Source organism: Triticum urartu, chromosome 7, assembly GCF_003073215.2.
Source record: "Triticum urartu cultivar G1812 chromosome 7, Tu2.1, whole genome shotgun sequence".
NCBI lineage: Eukaryota > Viridiplantae > Streptophyta > Magnoliopsida > Poales > Poaceae > Triticum > Triticum urartu.
In genome coordinates this window covers 477,667,033-477,674,091 of record NC_053028.1, presented here as the reverse complement: position 1 = coordinate 477,674,091, position 7,059 = coordinate 477,667,033, and positions in this window count along the sequence as shown.

The window sequence follows — 7,059 nt, the reverse complement described above, 5'->3', positions numbered from 1 at the left end:
ACCAAACAGAGTCCAATTTACGTGCCAATTTTTGATGATTTTTTATGGACCAAAAGAAGCCCCCGGAGTAAAAGAGTTGGGCCAGAAGAGTCCCGAGCCATCCATGAGGGTGGAGGGCGTGCCCTGCCGCCCTGGGCACGTCCCCCTGTCTCGTGGACGACTCGGAGACCACCCCTGACGTGAGACGGACGCCAAAAATTCCTATAAATATATAAACCTCCAGGAAATAACCTAGATCGGGAGTTCCGCCGCCGCAAGCCTCTATAGCCACCAAAAACCAATCGGGACCCTGTTCCGGCACCCTGTCGGAGGGGGGATCCATCACCGCTGGCCATCTTCATCATCTCGGTGCTCTCCATGACCAGGAGGGAGTAGTTCACCCTCGGGGCTGAGGGTATGTACTAGTAGATATGTTTTTGATCTCTCTCTCTCCCTCTCTCCCTCTCTCTCGTGTTCTTGATATGGCACGATCTTGATGTACCGTGAGCTTTGCTATTATAGTTGGATCTTATGATGTTTCTCCCCCACTATCTCCTTGTGATGAATTGAGTTTTCCCTTTGAAGTTATCTTATCGGATTGAGTCCTTAAGGATTTGAGAACACTTGATGTATGTCTTGCATGTGCTTATCTGAGGTGACAATGGGATATTCACGTGATCCACTTGATGTATGTTTTGGTGATCAACTTGCGAGTTCTGTGACCTTGCGAACTTATGCATAGGGGTTGGCACACGTTTTCATCTTGAGTCTCAGTAGAGACTTTGGGGCACTCTTTGATGTTCTTTGTGTTGGTTGAATAGATGAATCTGAGATTGTGTGATGCATATCGTATAATCATACCCGCGGATACTTGAGGTGACATTGGAGTATCTATGTGACATTAGGGTTTTGGTTGATTTGTGTCTTAAGGTGTTATTTTACTATGAACTCTAGGGCTGTTTGTGACACTTATAGGAATATCCCAATGGATTGATCGGAAAGAATAACTTTGAGGTGGTTTCATACCCTAAAATAATCTCTTCGTTTGTTCTCCGCTATTAGTGACTTTGGAGTGACTCTTTGTTGCATCTTGAGGGATAGTTATATGATCCAATTATGTTATTATTGTTGAGAGAACTTGAACTAGTGAAAGTATAAACCCCAGGCCTTGTTTCGAAGCATTGCAATACCGTTTTCGCTCACTTTTATCATTAGTTACCTTGCTGTTTTTGTATTTTCAGATTACAAAAACCTATATCTACCATCCATATTGCACTTGTATTGCCATCTCTTCGCCGAACTTGTGCACCTATTGTTGGGGAACGTAGTAATTTCAAAAAAATTCCTACGCACACGCAAGATCATGGTGATGCATAGCAACGAGAGGGGAGAGTGTGATCTACGTACCCTTGTAGACCGACAGCGGAAGCGTTAGCACAACGCGGTTGATGTAGTCATACGTCTTCACGGCTCGACCGATCAAGCACCGAAACTACGGCACCTCCGAGTTTTAGCACACGTTCAGCTCAATGACGATCCCCGGACTCCGATCCAGCAAAGTGTCGGGGAAGAGTTCCGTCAGCACGACGGCGTGGTGATGATCTTGATGTACAATCGTCGCAGGGCTTCGCCTAAGCATCGCTACAATATTATCGAGGATTATGGTGGAAGGGGGCACCGCACACGGCTAAGAATATGATCACGTGGATCAACTTGTGTGTCTAGGGGTGCCCCCTGCCCCCGTATATAAAGGATCAAGGGGAGGAGGCCGGCCGGCCCCTATGGCGCGCCAAGGAGGAGTCCTCCTCCTAGTAGGAGTAGGACTCCTACTAGGAGGGGGAAAGAAGTGGGGAGGGAGAAGGAAAGGGGGGCGCCGCCCCCCCCTCTCCTAGTCCAATTCGGACCAGGGGGAGGAGGCGCGCGGCCTACCTTTGGCTGCCCCTCTCTCTCTCCACTAAGGCCCATATGGCCCATTACTTCTCCCGGGGGGGTTCCGGTAACCCTCCGGCTCTCCGATTTTCTCCGAAATCACCCGGAACACTTCCGGTGTCCGAATATAGCCGTCCAATATATCAATCTTTATGTCTCGACCATTTCGAGACTCCTCATCATGTCCGTGATCACATACGGGACTCCGAACTAACTTCGGTACATCAAAACTCATAAACTCATAATATAACTGTCATCGAAACCTTAAGCGTGCGGACCCTACGGGTTCGAGAACAATGTAGACATGACCGAGACACGTCTCCGGTCAATAACCAATAGCGGAGCCTGGATGCTCATATTGGCTCCTACATATTCTACGAAGATCTTTATCAATCAGACCGCATAACAACATACGTTGTTCCCTTTGTCATCGGTATGTTACTTGCCCGAGATTCGATCGTCGGTATCTCAATACCTAGTTCAATCTCGTTACCGGCAAGTCTCTTTACTCGTTCCGTAATACATCATCTTGCAACTAACTCATTAGTTGCAATGCTTGCAAGGCTTATGTGATGTGCATTACCGAGAGGGCCCAGAGATACCTCTCCGACAATCGGAGTGACAAATCCTAATCTCGAAATACGCCAACCCAACATGTACCTTTGGAGACACCTGTAGAGTACCTTTATAATCACCCATTTACGTTGTGACGTTTGGTAGCACATGAAGTGTTCCTCTGGCAAACGGGAGTTGCATAATCTCATAGTCATAGGAACATGTATAAGTTATGAAGAAAGCAATAGCAACATACTAAACGATCGGGTGCTAAGCTAATGGAATGGGTCATGTCAATCAGATCATTCACCTAATGATGTGATCCCGTTAATCAAATAACAACTCTTTGTTCATGGTTAGGAAACATAACCATCTTTGATTAACGAGCTAGTCAAGTAGAGGCATACTAGTGACACTCCGTTTGTCTATGTATTCACACATGTATTATGTTTCCGGTTAATACAATTCTAGCATGAATAATAAACATTTATCATGATATAAGGAAATAAATAATAACTTTATTATTGCCTCTAGGGCATATTTCCTTCAGTCTCCCACTTGCACTAGAGTCAATAATCTAGTTCACATTGCCATGTGATTCAACACTAAGAGTTCACATCAGCATGTGATTAACACCCATAGTTCACATCGTCATGTGACCTATACCCAAAGGGTTTACTAGAGTAAATAATCTAGTTCACATCATTTATGTGATTAACACCCAAAGAGTACTAAGGTGTGATCATGTTTTGCTTGTGAGATAATTTTAGTCAACGGGTTTGTCACATACAGATCCGTAAGTATTTTGTGAATTCTATGTCTACAATGCTCTGCATGGAGCTACTCTAGCTAATTGCTCCGACTTTCAATATGTATCTAGATCGAGATTTAGAGTCATCCAGATCTGTGTCAAAACTTGCATCGACGTAACTTTTTACGATGAACCTTTTGTCACCTCCATAATCGAGAAATATTTCCTTATTCCACTAAGGATAATTTTGACCAATGTCCAGTGATCTACTCTTAGATCACTATTGTACTCCCTTGCTTAACACAGTGTAGGGTATACAATAGATCTGGTACACATCATGGCATATTTTATAGAACCTATGGCTGAGGCATAGGGAATGACTTTCATTCTCTTTCTATCTTCTGCCGTGGTCGGGCTTTGAGTCTTACTCAATTTCATACCTTGTAACACAGCCAAGAACTCTTTCTTTGACTGTTCCATTTTTGAACTACTTCAAAATATTGTCAAGGTATGTACTCATTGAAAAAACTTATCAAGCGTCTTGATCTATCTCTATAGATTTTGATGCTTAATATGTAAGCAGCTTCACCGAGGTCTTTCTTTGAAAAACTTCTTTAAAAACACTCCTTTATGCTTTGCAGAATAATTCTACATTATTTCCGATCAACAATATGTCATTCACATATACTTATCAGAAATGCTGTAGTGTTCCCACTCACTTTCTTGTAAATACAGGCTTCACCACAAGTCTGTATAAAACTATATGCTTTGATCATACTATCAAAGCGTTTATTCCAACTCCGAGAGGCTTGCACCAGTCCATAAATGGATCGCTGGAGCTTGCACACTTTGTTAGCTCCTTTTGGATCGACAAAACCTTCCGGTTGCATCATATACAACTCTTCTTCCAGAAATCCATTCAGGAATGCAGTTTTGACATCCATTTGCTGGATTTCATAAAATGCGGCAATTGCTAACATGATCGGACAGACTTAAGCATAGATACGAGTGAGAAACTCTCATCATAGTCAACACCTTGAACTTGTTAAAAACCTTTTTACAACAATTCTAGCTTTGTAGATAGTAACACTACTATCAGCGTCCGTCTTCCTCTTGAAGATCCATTTAATCTCAATGGCTCGCCGATCATTGGGCAAGTCAATCAAAGTCCATACTTTGTTCTCATACATGGATCTCATCTCAGATTTCATGGCCTCAAGCCATTTCACGGAATCTAGGCTCATCATCGCTTCCTCATAGTTCGCAAGTTCGTCATGGTCTAGTAACATGACTTCCAGAACAGGATTACCGTACCACTTTGGTGCGGATCTCACTCTGGTTTACCTACGAGATTCGGTATTAACTTGATCTGAAGTTACATGATCATCATCATTAGTCTTCCTCACTAATTGGTGTAGTAGTCACAGGAACATATTTCTTGTGATGAACTACTTTTAAATAAGGGAGAAGGTACAATTACCTTATCAAGTTCTACTTTCCTCCCACTCACTTCTTTCAAGAGAAACTCCTTCTCTAGAAAGGATCCATTCTTAGCAATGAATGTCTTGCCTTCGGATCTATGATAGAAGGTGTACCCAATAGTCTCCTTTGGGTATCCTATGAAGACATATTTCTTCGATTTGGGTTTGAGCTTATCAGGATAAAACCTTTTCATATAAGCATCACAATCCCAAACTTTAAGAAACGACAACTTTGGTTTCTTGCCAAACCACAGTTCAGATTGTGTCGTCTCAACGGACTTAGATGGTGCCCTTTTAAACGTGAATGCAGCTGTCTTTAATGCATAACCCCAAAATGATAGTGGTAGATCGGTAAGAGACATCATAGATCGCACCATATCTAATAAAGTACGGTTATGATGTTCGGACACACCATTATGCTGTGGTGTTCCAGGTGGCGTGAGTAGTGAAACTATTTCACATTGTTTTAACTGAAGGCCAGACTCGTAACTCAAATATTTTACCTGTGCGATCATATCATAGAAACTTTTATTTTCTTGTTATGATGATTCTCCACTTCACTCTAAAATTCTTTGAACTTTTCAAATATTTCAGACTTGTGTTTCATTAAGTAGATATACCCATATCTGCTCAAATCATCTGTGAAGGTCAGAAAATAATGATACCCGCCACGAGCCTTAACACTCATCGGATCTCATACATCAGTATGTATTATTTCCAATAAGTCAGTTGCTCGCTCCATAGTTCCGGAGAACGGCGTTTTAGTCATCTTGCCCATGAGGCATGGTTCGCAAGAATCAACTGATTCATAATCAAGTGATTCCAAAAGCCCATTAGCATGGAGTTTCTTCATGCGCTTTACACCAATATGACCTAAACAGCAGTGCCACAAATAAGTTGCACTATCATTATTAACTTTGCATCTTTTGGTTTCAATATTATGATTATGTGTATTACTACGATCGAGATCCAATGAACTATTTTCATTGGGTGTGTAACCATATAAGGTTTTATTCATGTAAACAGAACAACAATTTATTCTCTTACTTAAATGAATAACCGTATTACAATAAACGTGATCAAATCATATTCATGCTCAATGCAAACACCAAATAACACTTATTTAGGTTCAACACTAATCCCAAAAGTATAGGGAGTGTGCGATGATGATCATATCAATCTTGGAACCACTTCGAACACACATCGTCACTTCACCCTTAACTAGTCTTTGTTTATTCTGCAACTCCTGTTTCGAGTTACTAATCTTAGCAACTGAACTAGTATCTATTACTGAGGGGTTGCTATAAACACTAGTAAAGTACACATCAATAACATGTATATGAAATATACTTATGTTCACTTTGCCATCCTTCTTATCCGCCAATCACTTGGGGTAGTTCTGCTTCCAGTGACCAGTCCCTTTGCAGTAGAAGCACTTAGTCTCAGGCTTAGGATCAGACTTGGGCTTCTTCACTTGAGCAGCAACTTGCTTGCCGTTCTTCTTGAAGTTCCCCTTCTTCCCTTTGCCCTTTTCTTGAAACTAGTGGTCTTGTCAACCATCAACACTTGATGTTTTTCTTGATTTCTACCTTCGTTGATTTCAGCATCACGAAGAGCTTGGGAGTTGTTTCCGTTATCCCTTGCATATTATAGTTCATCACGAAGTTCTACTAACTTGGTGATGGTGACTAGAGAATTCTGTCAATCACTATCTTATCTGGAAGATTAACTCCCACTTGATTCAAGCGATTGTAGTACCCAGACAATCTGAGCACATGCTCACTAGTTGAGCGATTCTCCTCCATCTTTTAGCTATAGAACTTGTTGGAGACTTCATATCTCTCAACTCGGGTATTTGCTTGAAATATTAACTTCAACTCCTGGAACATCTCATATGGTCCATGACGTTCAAAACGTCTTTGAAGTCCCGATTCTAAGCCATTTAAGTATGGTGCACTAAACTATCAAGTAGTCATCATATTGAGCTAGCCATACGTTCATAACGTCTGCATCTGCTCCTGCAATAGGTCTGTCACCTAGCGGTGCATCAAGGACATAATTCTTCTGTGCAACAATGAGGATAAACCTCAGATCACGGATCCAATCCGCATCATTGCTACTAACATCTTTCAACACAATTTTCTCTAGGAACATATCAAAATAAACACAGGGAAGCAACAACGCGAGCTATTGATCTATAACATAATTTGCAAAATACTACCAGGACTAAGTTCATGATAAATTTAAGTTCAATTTAATCATATTACTTAAGAACTCCCACTTAGATAGACATCCCTCTAATCCTCTAAGTGATTACGTGATCCAAATCAACTAAACCATGTCCGATCATCACGTGAGATGGAG